The 16,145-nt window shown below is 37.0% G+C and overlaps 1 long non-coding RNA gene across 1 annotated transcript in view; it reads left to right on the forward strand.

Annotated features, from left to right (window-relative positions):
- The window catches only part of LOC122231832, a 29,158-nt gene extending 27,593 nt beyond the window's left edge, over nucleotides 1–1,565 (forward strand). The window contains exon 4 of the long non-coding RNA XR_006209085.1: nucleotides 1,484–1,565. This is a non-coding gene — a long non-coding RNA (uncharacterized LOC122231832). The remainder of the gene's footprint in view (nucleotides 1–1,483) is intronic.
- Nucleotides 1,566–16,145: the final 14,580 nt, after the last annotated feature.

Raw genomic sequence — 16,145 nt, forward strand, 5'->3', positions numbered from 1 at the left:
ATTCTCATTAGCAAAGATTTTGAATTATCTTTTGCCAAAACAAAGAGAGCATCTTTCTTCCTCTCTAGGCTACTTTTTTAAAATATGGAGGCAAATCAAGAGAAAAGGAAAGGAGATTACAACTTTATTACTGCTTTTATTGGAGAGCTATGATATGCCTGCAGGCTACTGGGCACTGCACAGAATACAGAAATGAGACCCTGAGTACTCAATCTGTAATGTAAATGAAGCCAATCAGAATGTAATATCGTTACAAGGTTCAAACCAAAGCTATGGTGTTTCTCATAACTGCACTTGGAGAGTTGAGCAGTTGAGACTCACAACATGCTTCATAAACATTAATTAATTATGCTGGGTTTAAATTTAATTCCTCCAGTGGATAGAACGTATGCACCGAAGATGAAAGGGTCAGCCGTAACCTGATGCTCATTCTAATTCTGGATTGTAGGATCAGCTAACAATAATCACAATAATAGCTGACACTTGTAATCGTCAAAACACCCTTTAAGCATTTATTAATCAACCATCCTGCCACCCTGTGGGAAAAATAAATATTATTGTCCTTATTAATAGCCTAAGAAGTTGTGGCTTCAAGAGGAATGGTTTTTCCCAGGATTTCCCAAAAATATTCCAACTGAAGAATCAAGGATTAGAATCCCTATACAGATGAGGAGCAGACCTTAAAGGTTACCAATACCACGTGATGGGAGGTGGTTCAAAGTGGTGAAACTTACAGAGGGCTTCTGTGCCTAGGGTACCCCTAACAAAGAGGGAAAAGGGTGATGAATTGGAACACTGATGTGTCCCCAGAGAAAGTCTCCCCCTCAGGGAGTTTCTTGTGAACAACAATGCATGTTTTCCCAATTTCCCCACCATGACCGGTCCTGGAACGCTCACGGACTGGATTTAAAACAGAAGTTAAAAACTTCAAGCCCCAAAGGCGACACAGAGCCCACATAAGTGACTGACTAGCCCCGCATAGTGTATTATTTTTAATTAAACATTTTTAGGTGCCGGCAGACTTGTATGCTCTCCATTGGATGTGAAACAATGCGTTTGACACCCTGGGTATTAGCATATGTAGAGCACACCATTCTGGGAAGCTCCAGGAGGATGTGTCCTTCAGGGAACCATCCTTGGGAAGGATAGCTCAGTGAAGGCACTAGGGCACCTCCGGTTTGTAGCCATCAGTGCAGTTTTTTCTCTCCATTCTCTGACCCACCTCTTATTTTTCTTCCTTTTCAGCCTTGATCTTTCCACCCATGGGTCTGGCCTTCAGACTTCCAATTCAGAGCTTTTACACTGACTTTCTGTCTCCTGGGAATGTTCTTAGTCCACAGTCTTAACCCTTTATCCAGTCAGATGTCATTGCCACCCACCCTTTTCCTTCCCTTGCTTTATACTTCTTCCTAGCAATTATCACACCTGAGGCTACATGATATATTTGTTTAGTTACTTTTTGATTTTCTGAATCTCTCACTAGAAAGCAGGCTGCCTGAGGACAGATCTCTTTCGTTCACCACTGAAGCACTCAGCTCTAAACCTGATGTACAATAGGTATGCCACATACTTGGTGAACCAATGAATTAATAAATTGTGAACATATTTCCATGTCAGTTCTTACATATACATCTTCATTATTATCTTAATAGCTGCATAATATGCCACTAACACCTGAATTTATTAAACAGTCTTTGTTTTTTTGGAAATTGAGGTTGTTTCCAATTTTTCTTCTTTTAAACTAGTGTAACAGGAAAAGCGTGTTGGGGAGGGGTGAGTGTAACAAAGAGGAAGGGATCAGGCTGATTCCTTGGTAGTCAGGGGCTGCTCTGCTACCTCACAAGCCACCTGATTCTAGAGACTACATCTCTTTTAACCCTGAGTTCCTGCAGCAGCCCCTCCCAGGCCCGCAGCTTTCCTGCTGCGACTTATTCCCATGTCTAGTTGTCTGGGTCTCAGTTCCTGCTTAAGGATGACAAGATATGGAGCTATACACATGAAGCATGTTCTCTGTAAATGTCAAGTCCCTTCCTACCCCCACTGATCAAAGGGGAAGGCACTAAGTTCAGGATCCCTTTCCCCTGTGGTCTTAACCTGTGCCTTATCCCCTTGGGAGCTAATCATGGCTAGAGTAATCTAATTACACTAATTTTGGATAATGCATTAATGCAAGAGGTTTTGGACGGCCAAATAATTATCTGGTCAATTTGGAGCCTTTAGGAGAGATGATCAGGCATTGTGATTTTCCAAAACAGTTCTGGGAGGGGCCCAAAAAGTTAGGAGGGAGAGGGAGGGTGTCAACGGCTACTATCAAATAAGTCACGTTACCTACTCGGTTCACAGAAAAATCTAATCCAATGCCTTATTTCCCCAGCTCCTCACTTACACTATGTCAACTCAGCCATAAGAATATTTTAGGCCTGTCCTAAATACAGCCCTCAGTTTCTAGACAGCAGCTGAGCACGGGAGCAAGTTGGAAGTCAGTGCTCAGATGTTGCCGAAAACAGATTTTGATCTTACGTTGCTGAGACCTCCCCATTCCACAATGCATACTGAAATATAGCTTTTGCTTCTCATATAATGCTAAAATGCAAAATTGCTGAGTTTATTTCCTAGAGGCAAACGGTATTAATCTGCATACCTGAAATGCTGTTTCAATATTCATCTTTGTAAAAGCATCTGTAGGTTTTGTCATAAACACATAGTGTTTAAGGAAACTAAATTAATTACATGCACTTTAATATTGAAAGTACAAAATAACAAACCTTTCCTAGAATGCATATTTTATCTGTCTTGCTGAGAGGAAAGACAGATGAAAGAAAAATGTGTACTTAAGTATTCATTTAATAGTGTGGATGGTAAGGGGCAAACACGTGTGGATGAAAAATGAATGCTATCTTCAGATATTTGTGAAATAAATGGAATAGAAATATTTGTGACTAAAATAAAAGTATAATCTTGGGAACTACTGAAACAAATATCATCACTAATAAGATATTTCTGAAGGCTCACAAAAATATAATCAATTTTTCAGTTCATAAAATTTCAAAAAATGGAATTTACATTTGCTAAAGCAATTAACAAATTCTAATTTACGCAGTGTTGATGCTTCTAATTGGCAGCCGTGCATTTTTATGAGGCTTCTTGTTAATCTCTTATGGTAATCAAACTCACAAATTTAAAATTCATTGGTGTTCTTGATACATGTAACTAGTTAAAATTCTTAATTAAATTAGGGTGACTAAAAGAAAAGTTGTTTTAAAAGTAAAATTATAAAGTGTTATGACTAATGCTGTACAAATTAGCATAAAGTAGGTTTGGGAAGAATCATTCCGACGACTTTGCAATTAAGAGCACCTGCTATTAGTGCACTTGTTAAACTTTTATCAATTAATCATTACTCTCTCAAATAGCAAGAAAAATTGAATGTTGTGAATATGAAGAGAGTGATTAATTGCAAGTGGCAAATTGCTGACTGGCTCCATTATTACCTGTGCTTTAAGGATTTTTGGAAATAAATGTGTATTATCAGTTTTGTGAATACATAAATTTTACTAATGTGTTCAGTATTGGTTGGTTTTCTATCTTTCTTATTCAGTAATAATTGTTTTCTCAAAGTATTAAAGATGACTTAGAGAACATGGATTCTGTAGTAGGATATTATTATGGCTTCATCAAAAACATTTAATGATTGTATTATTGAATCTTATCCTCTAAATGTACACCATCCATATTTTCTCATCTCAAAAAGCATGAGAAGAGGGAAAAGTTGTTTTCCTATGGTGTAAAAACCAATCCTTATTTGAAGTACAATTTAGGATTAAGAAATATAGTACTGTGACTTCAAAATGGTAATTAATTCTCAATTTGGCCTGCTGTTCTCAACCTAAGCCTTTAGATTGCAAAGGACATTTTTGTTAAGGCTCATTTTATTACAAGTTAAAATTGCAAAAAAAAAAAAATTGACTTAAAAATGTGTTTCTAAATCAATGCAGCAATGGCAGAGTACCTAAAGTATTTGCTTGAATGTACTTTTCATTATTCCAAGATTCACACAGGGATCTCTAATGGTCCCTGAAAATCCAGAGATTATCAAGAAATGTGACTTTAAGTACCATGAAATTGCTATAGCTATTTATCTTAGCCACTCATAGATAAAGCCATATAACTGTTAGATGGAAAGAGTCTCAAATGTAGGAAAGACTTCAGCTATATTTTATATTAAAAAAAAAAACTACAGGACATTGTTCTAAATTAATAAGAAGTGTCGAAGGTTGTCACGGGGAGGAAATGAACTTTAAACCAAACCTTTACAAATTCCAAATTCAACCAAAAAGTAATAAATTTCAAATAAGAATTCTGTTCTTACCTTCTGGGAAAAAATTACCCCACACTGTATTGCCATCCCTTAAAACTCTGAGATCATGAACTGCATCCTCACATTTACTTGAACTCTTGTGTTGGCCTTTCAGATCATGTTTGTTCATGACTGTCTGAGCCATTAGAAGGAAGTCACTGTGGATGGTAACTATGGTAACCAGATTTAGTATGGTGATCATTTCACAGCGTACACAAATATCAAATTATTATGTTGTACACCTGAAACTAATATAATGTTGTATGTTAATAATACCTTAATAATAATAATAATAAAGACAGGTATAGATCAGAATTTTTTGTACTGGAGCATTCTTTTTTTTTTAATGTTTATTTAGTTTTGAGAGAGAATGACACAGCATGAGTGGGGGAGGGGCAGAGAAAGAGAGGGAGACACAGAATCTGAAGCAGGCTCCAGCTTGTGCTGAGCTGTCAGCACAGAGCCTGGTGTGAGGCTCGAACCCATGAACCGTGAGATCATGACCTGAGCTGAAGGTGGACGTTTAACCCACTGAACCACCCAGGTGCCCCTGGACTGGATCATTCTTTGTTGTGGGGGGCTCTTTATAGTAGAGGATATTAAGCAGTGTCTCTGGCCTCTATAGAACTCCTGCAGTTGTGACATCCACAGGTGTTTCCAGATGTTGTCAAATATTTCCTGGGTGGTAGAATTGTCCTCCGTAAAAAAGCACTGGTCTAGAATGATCTAAAATTCTAGATAATTTTAATGCAGTAAATCAGATAGATTAAGCTCCCAGCTATGGTTTCCCCTTTCAGGTGTTGTCAGCTATACCACATGGATTCATTTTCTGGTTCTGCTACTCACTATCTGTGTGATTTTGGTTATCTCCAAACTTTAGTCTGTTCATCTATATAATAGGAATGATAGTAAGTTCCAACTTAATAGGATTATTGTGAAAAGTAAATAAGATAATGAATATAAACACATAACCATGTCTGGCACATTATTAGTCCTCCATAAAGTTGGTTGTTATTTTTGCATTACTATTTTAAGCTATTATTGATCCAGTATTATTTCTAAAACTGTGGAATCCTAATTGTCTAGATGTCTTTTTGAGTTGTACTAGAGAACGTTTCAAACATAAATTAATGGTAATAATATACATTTGTTTTGTCCTTTAGAGGGTCTAAATCCTATCACAGAGGTTATTTTTAGTTTTTCCATCAAAGAATAGTTTTAGGATCAAATAGTCCATTGAACATAGTGAAGGAGGACAAAAGAAATAAAAGTTGCCAGAATTGCCTTGATTCCAAAACTAGACAAAGATTACACTGAAAAGGAGAACTACAGACCAATTTTCCTGACGAACATGGATTCAAAAATTCTCAACAAGATACTAACCAATAGGATCCAACAATACATTAAAAGAATTATTCACCACGATCAAGTGGGATTTATACTTGGGATGTAGGACTGGTTAAATATCCACAAATCAATCAATGTGATACAGCACATTAATAAAAGAAAAGATGTGTGGTTACATGATCCTCTCAATAGAAGCAGAGAAAGCATTTGACAAAATACAGCATCGTTTCTTCATAAAAAACCTCAAGAAAGTTGGGATAGAAGGATTATACCTCAAGATCATAAAAGCCATTATATGAAAGACCCACTGCTAATATCATCCTCAATAGGGAAATTGAAAACTGAGATCTTTCCCCCTAAGGTCAGGAACACAAGGATGTTGACTCTCATCACTGTTACTCAACATAGTGATGGAAGTCCTAGGCTCAGCAATCAGACAACACAAAGAAATGAAATGCATCCATGTCGGCAGGGAGGAAGTCAAACGTTCACTCTTCTCAGACAACATGATACTCTATGTGGAAAACCCAAAAGATTCCACCAAAGAACTGCTAGAACTGATCCATAAATTCAGCAAAGTCGCAGGATATAAAATCAATTTTCAGAAATTGGTTGCGTTTCTGTACACCAATAATGAATTAACAGGAAGAGAAGTCAAGGAATCAATCCCATTTACAATTGCACCAAAACACATAAAATACCTACGAATAAACTTAACCAAAGAGGTGAAAAATCTATACACTGAAAACTATAGAAGGCTTATGAAAGAAATTGAAGAAGACACACACAAAAAAAATGGAAAAATATTCTATGTTCATGGATTGGAAGAACAAACGTTAAAATGTCAATACTACTGAAAGCAATCTATATATTCAGTGCAATCCCTATCAAAATAACACCAGCTAGAACAAACAATCCTAAAATTTGTATGGAACCGGAAAAGCCCTTGAATAGCCAAAGCAATCATGAAAAAGAAAACCAAGGCTGAAGGCATCACAATTGCGGACTTCAAGATGTATTACAAAGCTGTAATCAAGACAGTATGGTATTGTCACAACAACAGACACTTAGATCAATGGAACAGAATAGAGAACCCAGAAATGGATGCACAAACATATGGCCACAAACGTATGGCCCACAACTAATCTTTGACAAAGCAGGGCAGAATATCCAGTGGAATAAAGACAGTCTCTTCAGCAAATGGTGTTGGGAAAACTGGACAGTGACATGCAAAAGAATGAACCTGGACCACTTTCTTATGCCATACACAAATATAAACTCAAAATGGATGAAAGACCTAAATGTAAGACAAGTAGCCATCAAAATCTTAGACGAGAAAGCAGGTAAAAACCTCTTTGACCTCAGCTGCAGCAACTTCTTACTCAACATGTCTCTGAAGGTAAAGGAAACAAAAGCAAAAACAAACTCTTGGGGTATCATCAAGATAAAAAGTTTGTGCATGGTGAAGGAAGCAATCAGCAAAACTAAAAGGCAACCAACTAAATGGGAGAAAATATTTGCAAGTGACATACAGATAAAGGGCTAGTATCCAAAATCTATAAAGAATTTATCAAACTCAACACCCCCAAAAATAATCCAGTGAAGAAATGGGCAAAAGACATGAACAGACACTATTCCAAAGAAGACATCCAGATGGCTAACAGACACATGAAAAAATGCTCAACGTTACTCATCAGAGAAATACAAATTAAAATCACAATGAGATTTTAATGGCTAAATGGCTAAATTTGACAACTCAGGTAAGGACAGATGTTGGAGAGGATGTGGAGAAAGAGGAACCCATTTGCACTGCTGGTGGGAATGCAAACTGGTGCAGCCACTCTGGAAAACAGTATGGAGGTTCCTCAAAAAATTAAAAATAGAACTACCTTCTGACTGAGAAATTGCACTATTAGGTATTTATCCAAAGGATACAGGTGTGCTGTTTCAAAGGGGTACATACACCTCAATGTTTATAGCAAAACTATCAATAATAGCCAAAGTATGGAAGGAGCCCAAATATCCACTGACAGATGAATGGATAAAGAAGATGTGGTATGTATATACAATAGAGTATTACTCAGCAATCAAAAAGAATGAAATCTTGCCATTTGCAATAATGTGGATGGAATTTGAGTGTATTATGCTAAGTGAAATAAGTCAGTGAGAGAAAGACAAATATCATATGAACTCACTCATATAGAATTTAAGATAAAACAGATGAACATAAGGGAAGGGAATCAAAAATAATATAAAAACAAGGAGATGGACAAAACATAAGAGACTCTTAAATACAGCGAACAAACTGAGAGTTGCTGGAGGGGTTGTGGGTGGGGGGATGGGCTAAATGGGCAAGAGGCATTAAGGAGGACACTTGTTGGGATGAGCACTGGGTGTTATATGTAGGGGATGAATCACTGGGTTCTACTCCTAAAATCATTATTGCACAATATGCTAACTAACTTGGATATAGATTTTAAAAATTAAGAAAAAAAGAAGTCTAGTTTGGGGCTTCAAAGAACCTAAAACCTAGTCAGGAAAAATGTGTTCTACACATAAAATCACTAAAGAAAAATAGATGATGTTGTTTCATACATATTTACTACATTGCAAACTTGTTGAGGATAGTAATAGTCTTGGACACCTCTTTAATTCCGTCACTGGCACTTTAGAAGCAGAAGCAGCTCCATAAATATTGGCGGGATGAAGGCACGGAAGGAATGTCAGAATAAAAAATGTATTTTCTTCCAAAATATCCCTGACTTATTACATGCCCTTGTTGAAGCAAGTTCTGTAAGTTGGTCCCTCAATAAATGGAGAAAATAATAATGCCTAATACCTGACATTTATATAGCCCCAAATAGTTTACAAAGTATTTTCACTTACATTATCATATCTCATGATAATATATCATCAGCCCCATTCTCCTCCAAGAGCTCAGCAATTTAATTACTGCAGCTATATCATGGGCCTTAGCCCCAGAGTGTTTCTCAGCCTAGGATATATTTCAGTCCCTAAATAACCTTGATCTTATAAGACTATGTTTTAATAACACGAGGCAATTTTATCACATATAATATTAAGTTATAAATATAAGATCCCTTAGAATCTTTGTCTGGTAGCACAGAACCACGAGACTAGGTACAGCACCAAGAATCAGTTTTGTCTTGTCCTTTTACAGACAAGGAGATTCAGACCCACAGGCAAAGAGAATTTCCCAAGTTCTCTTGGTGAGTCACTGGCCAAGTCAGAATTAGAAGCTGATTGTTCTTTTATTGTCTCATGGTATTAATCATTACAGAAGACAAAGGATTTAAATCTAACTCAAATTAGTCAAGCTTCCTTTGGCTCTGTGAAAATATTTCACTTGTAAGAGCGTGTACATTTTTAAGCCTCTCATTTATTAACTCAATAAACTAATGAGCACATAATTTAGTTAGCCAATATGGGACATAGTAATGTAATGCAGCTGACATTCCTTTACTAGTTATTTGCTTATGAAATTTAAATGGAATTTCTTTCTTCTAAATTTGTTTTAACATCTAATATACATTGAGGCAATCATCTTCATTTTAGAGAAATTTTCAACTGTCATTAAGTGAAAATGAATCAAATATTTTCAAGCATTATATGTACCCATCATGAACTTTTATTTTCATTTTACTCTTATTTGATATTTTTGGAGATCTAGTAATCATGCAACAAGCTTTATATGCCGCTTGTGTTATACAGCTCCTCATAGATTTAGGCAATGAGTCTCTTACTCCTTTTGGACACAGACATGTAAGATGAGGCCAATAAATATTGAAAATGTTGTTGGCTGCCTGCTAAGACTTAAAGAGCCACCAATTATAATTATGCACTTGTCTAGTGAGTCATCGTCATACAATTTGAAACTTTATAGGGTTCTTTACATAGAAAAGCTTTAATAGCAAATATATACAATGACATACAAGTGAGTCAACCTGCAATAATTATATTTAAGGATAGAATGAAGGACCTTAGGGAGTTAGGTATGTAATCATTGGTGAGTTATTAAAACAGAAGTTAAACTTTTGTCTAACACTTTCTGAAACTGGAGGCACTTTTTGTGCTCAGGTTTGGCTGAAAATAAAAAGATTGTGATAAGTTGTAAGCTTCTAAAGGACAGAGACCATATTTTATGCATTTCTCTATATGTTATCATGTAGTAGACATTTAATAAATTTTTAACTGAACCAACTCTGTCTCTAGAACATTAGGTGAACTATCAGCCCTTCTCTGAAATCTAAGGATGGCATGGCTTCTAAGGAATCTTCTGCCTGCTCCTTCACACACAACTCGATTTAAGCAACTAGATTACATATGTGGATGCCAACTCGTTGCTAAGTTTACCTGTAAAGTTTCTAGAAGTTAGGTTGGCTAATTCTGTGTCACCGTTGAGATTTCCCACCATTTTTTAAGCTAAGAAAAATGACTTATTTAAATAGTAAATCTCAAATCTTAAATCCTAAATCAAGAGAAACATGGTATTCTCAAAAATACCTGGCCACCAGGGCCAATTGCTGCATGTGTATCAGCAGTATTAAGAATTGGGGCACCTGGGTAGCTCAGTCGGTTAAGCTGCTGACTTCGGCTCAGGTCATGATCTTGTGGTCTCTGAGTTGGAGCCCTGTATCGGGATTTGTTCTGACAGCTTGGATCCTGGAGCCTGCTTTAGATTCTTTGTCTCCCTCTCTCTCTCTCTGCCCATCCCCCACTCGTGCTCTCTCTCTGTCTCTCAAAAAATTAATAAACATTAAAAAAAAAAAGAATTAAGGAGAACTTGCACCGAGAGAAATCCTAGTAGAATTTCGTAAATGAGATCAGTTGTGGAACCCTCTTAATTTGTCAGAGCCCATGATAGGCTGCTCAGGGAAACAGACTAACAAAACTTGAGGAGAGATCCATTTTATCCAGTCAACAGGCTTACCTTTCTTAGGAAAACATTATGGCTGGTATTCTCCAATCCTTTGTCTATGCCCCTAAGGGAGAATAATTTAATGACCCACAGAAGTTGCATTCCTTGAAGGGTGATTTAACCAGCCTTTGATGCCTACACCCTAATAACAATAGTTAACTCATCCAGAAACTTCTATCATGTCTCCTTGCAAGGTTCACCAATACAGAGGCTTGCTTTTTGCTATGAAAGCCCCAACACAGTATTATATAAACTGTGAGCCTGTAACCAGCTTCCCTTATCCTCTCCCAGATTGAGGAATTGCATATTCTTACTGTCATGCCCCTCAGCCAACACAACTCCCCTGGGTAAAAGTCCCATCATTTTCTGGCCGTGACTAACTCATCAGTATAGGTAACCATCCCAGAAGCCCTGGAGTTTCAAAAATGCAAACTCTTGCTTATAAATGTTCTCAAGAGACAAAATGAGATTGATTTGCCAGGTCGAAGATGAGCTCTCCATCGGGAAAAGTGGGTTCAGGGAATGCTCACTGCACAGTAAATCCAACAATTTCAATGATTTATGCCTGACAAGCTCACTTGCATTGGGTCACTTGCAAGTACTTCTTGAAAGGCAAAGTTTGTTATATACACCAGAATGTTGTGGGTCCCAAAGTTAAGGAATCTAATGTGCTGAACTTGATGGTGGTGAACACAATTTCTGTATGAGAGATCTTAACTTCAGAGTGTCCATCTCTCCAGAATTATAGCATTTGATTCTTTATCTGTTGGGAAAAAATATTTTTAGAGCATTGCCCATTCTTCGTCCTGGTTTGAAAGGACTTTCTGGTAGCAAAATAAGCCACTCGCAAAATTGGGAGGAGCTCATATCACCAGAACATCTATTCCAGTGTGAGCTTTTATCTTGTATGGTGGATGCAATTTGTTATAACAGATAAATTCCCTTGTCAAAGAAAACACCACCTGCCTAGATGAGTTATTTTCGGTCTTGGCTGCACATTAGAATCACCTGGACAACTTTAAAAAATACTAATGACGAGGCCCCATTCAAGATATTCTTATTTAATTGATCGGGGCAGTGCAAACCCTTTAGTATTATTTTTTCTAATTCCCCAGTTAGTGCCCAGAATTGAGAACTTCTGCTTAGATTTATAATCTCTCTTTGATAATCTTTTAAATTTATTTAGCTTTACTATGTTCTACAAAGATAATCTTCCCTAGAGGACTGAAGGGGAAGATTGATGATGAACTCAGTAATTTCCCTACCTGAAGCCATTGGGGGAATGGATTGGTCATCACTTCCCACTGGGCCACTATTTTAGATATAGAAAAATTAACCTAAAAGGGATATTTATCATTAGATGTGTTCATGAACTGAAGTTGGTGGTGCTAAATGGTAGATATAAATCCAGAGGAAATATTACACTTGTCCCTAGATCAAATATTCTCACTTATCATTTATCATCCAAAGACATATTAAAAAAAGTCTGCTTTAGTTACTCAGGGAAGAGGTTTCTCCCCTCACTTTCTTTTAACAGATTAATGATGACTTAAACCTGGTCTGCCCTTGATCTTGTAGGGTCTGATTTGACAAGGAGGGTTGGGCAGCCAAATGAATTCCTGACCAGATTTGTGTGCAACATTTGAAATGAAAAATAATAAAGGGCTGATTGTGGTTTTACAAATTTCCAATCCTTTTATGATAGGGAGGTCTGGTTCTGCCAAGGTGGAGTAGCCCATCCTTCCCAGACCCCTCCCTTCACAACTAAACAACCCTGAACATAACACAACAAGCAAGCATAGGAATTCTCTGAAAGGTGGAAGGAAGTCTGGTTGCAAAGAGACCTCAAGACCTGAGAATAACATGCCAGTGAATTTCCTAGTCTCCTTATTGCCTGACATATCCTCACAGGTCCCAGAGAGGGCAGTGCAGAGGCCTCCAATAGGCACAGACCAAAAACCAAACAAACAAACAAAAAAGACAAGGCAAAACACACAAAAAAGAAAAGAAAACCTTCAACAAGAGTGCACTCATCCCAAGCCGAGGGACCAGAAGATGTGGGGTCTCAAGTTAGAAAACCTTGGAAATACCCACCTTACTCTAGTCAAACACCAAGGGGTACAACTGCCTTGTACCCATGCAGTTCAGTCCTGGAGTGGAATTTTGATCTACCCCTGTCCCTACCCAGGCAAAATCAGATAGCACTTGGATTCCCCCATTGATTGATGTACAGAGAGAAGGGAGCTGACCTGTGATCTCCTGCCCAGTGGAAGTGGGCAGTGCTCCAATTTCCCCACTGGGGTGGTGGGGTCTTAGGGAAGCTGAGCACCCACATCCACCTATTATCAGGAAACACTAAACAATGGGTACTAGTTGGAGCTGATAAGTGCTCAACTTTCACCCCAGCCCTGGAGGCAACAAGAATAAGTGGGGAGCTGAACCTCCACACCCACTTAGCACTGGGGTGGTGGAGTGAAGTAATATAAGGCAGGGCAACTGACAGTCCGCTAACTCCACAGGTCCCCGCCCCTGGTATAAGCAGGGCCAAACATGGAGCTGAGCACCCCTAACACCTGGCATCAAAGAGGCGGAAGAGGCAGTAGTACATTGCAGGAAAAATTGGAATGCCTCTGGTGTCAGAGGAATCCAGTGTGGAGCTGAGTTTCCAACTGGTGTAGTGCCTGCAGGCAACAGAGCAGTGTGAGTCATGCCACTGTTGCCAAGGTGAAGTGGACCAGGTCCTTCAAGAAGCTGAACAAACACAACCACCCAGATCTTTAGGTGCAGTTTAATAGAGGCATGGCTTGCACACACACAAAAAGATGATTAAATAGGAGCCTGAGTCCCCTAATATAATTTCCAAAATGTCTAGACTAGAATCAAAAATTATGCATGAGGCACCTGGATGGCTCAGTTAGTTAAGCATCTGACTTTGGCTCAGATCAGGAGCTCACTGTTTATGGGTTCAAGCCCCACATCAGGCTCTGTGGTGGCAGCTCAGAGCCTGGAGTCTGCTTCTGTGTCTCTCTTACTGCTTGTGCTCTGTCTCTCTCTCTCTCTCAAAAATAAATAAACATTAAATTTTTTTTTAAATTATGCATCGGATCCAGAACCAGGAAAATTATGACATGAATTAGAAAAGCAACAAACAGACACCAGCACCAAGATGAATCAGATATTGGGACAATGTGACAAACACTGTAAAACAACCATCATAAAAATGTTTCAATGAATAGTTACAACTTCTCTTGACACAAACAAACAAACAAACAAAAATAGAAAATCTCAGCAAAAAAATAGAAACTACTTTTTAAAAGAACCAAATGGAAATTATAGAACTGAAAAATACAATGAGTGAAACTGGACAACTTACTGAATGTACTTAGTAGTTGAATGGGAATGACAGAGAATAGAATCAGTGAACCTGAAAACAAACCAATAGGATTTATCCAACATGAACAGTGAGCAAGTAGACTGAAAACAGTCTTGGGGACCTGTGGGACCATAACCCACAGAAATGTACAGATTCAAGAAGCCTAGCAAAACTCAGATAGAAAAAAAAAACAAAACAAACAAACAAAAACAAACGAACAACAAAAAAAAAACACAAAGAAATCCAAGCCAAGATACATTGTAACTAGATCTCTGAAAACTGAAGACAAAGAAAAAGTCCTCAAGGCAGCCAGACAGAAATGGCATGTTATTACTTATGGGAAAACACCAAATCAAATGAAAAGCCCATTTCTCATGTAAAACCACAGAGGCCAGAAGAAAGTGACACAACATTTTTCAAGTACTGGAAAAAAATAATTCATTGGTGGATTCCAATTTGATGAAAATATCCTTCAAAGATGAAGGGGGAATAAAAACATTCTGAAAAGAAGGAAAACTGAGACAATTTATTGTTAGCAAATCTGTTGAAGAGTGACTATGGAATGTCTTCTAAACAGAGAAGAAATGATAACTGAAGGCTTTGAACTTTAGAAGGCAGTAACATCAGAAGGGGTAAAAATGGGTAAACACAATAGGCAATCCTATTTCTCATGAGATTCTTTTATCATTTTTGATGATTAAAGCAAAAATTATAACACTATGTAATGTGGTACTTAAAGTATGTGGAGTAAATACTAAGGACAATTGTGTTTAAAAGGTGAGTAGGGAAATAGTGCCATTTGAGACAACATGGATGGACCCAGCAGGCATTATGCTAAGCGAAATAAATCAGAATGCAGAAAGACAAACACATATGATTCCACTCATAAATGGAATCTAAAAAAGGAATAAACAAACAAAAGACAGAACCAGAACTATATATACAGAGAACAAACTGATGGTTGCCAGAGAAGAGGGGGTTGGAGGATTGGGCAAAGTGGGTGAAGGGGAGTGGAAGATACAGGCTTCCAGTTATGGAAGGAATAAATCATGGGAATAAAAAGCGCAGCATAAGGAATACAGTTAAGGATATTGTAACAGTGATGTATGGTGACAGATGGTAGCTACACTTGTGGTGAGCGCAGCATAATGTAAAAACTTACCAAATCACTAAGTTGTACACTTGAAACTAATGTAACATTGTGTGTCAACTATACTTAAAAAAAAGTGATAAAGAAAAAAGTGGAGATGGTAAAAGGACATAAATGGAAGTAAAGTTTTAAACTTCACTCAAAGGGGTAGAATGTTGATAACATCAGACTGTGGTAACTCGCATATGCATAATGTTATACCCGGGACAACCACCGTTAAAAATAAAATACTGTAAATAAAAATAAGGAATCCTTAAAAAGTGTTCTAGTAACCCAGGAAATGTTTAAAAAGGAGAAATAGAGGAAAATTAAACAGCAAACAAACAGAAAACACATCTTTTCTTCTATACTTTTTATTGTCTTAAAAATATATATATATCAAGTATCCATGTAAGAGTACCTGAATTTGGCAGTCAGATCTAATCACAAGGAAGACTCTGAAACATTATTACCTAGGGTATAAGTTCAGTAAGTGCACAAATAAGCTTTTTAAGTGAGAGATTAAAATAAGTACTCAAATTTTATTCTGCCCTCAAAATGGTAGACTTCATATTAGTCAATTTTTGGTTGTTTATATAACTAGAATTAAATTATGATCCTACCTCTTTAGATTAAAATGAGATATTTACTATTTTTAAAGAGCAACCTTTTACTCTTTCAACATTATAGAGTCATTAGCTTATCAGAATAGTTATGTATATCAAGTACTTCAAATATTTTCAATACAAATGAAATAAAATGTAGTAACAACTTGAAAGCTAAGGTTCTCAGACCAACATCTTACTGAATGAAAAGATATATAAGATCTTTTTCTTTTTTTCTAATTTTGGTCACTATTAAATTTTTTAAATCATCTGGTGAAAAGATTATTCAAAGTGGTAAAAGACTGGTGCTTCAATTAGCATTGTTATTTTAGTATATATATATAGTATATATATACACTATATATATAGTATATATACACTATATATATATATAT

Source organism: Panthera tigris, chromosome D2, assembly GCF_018350195.1.
Source record: "Panthera tigris isolate Pti1 chromosome D2, P.tigris_Pti1_mat1.1, whole genome shotgun sequence".
Taxonomy (NCBI): Eukaryota; Metazoa; Chordata; class Mammalia; order Carnivora; family Felidae; genus Panthera; species Panthera tigris.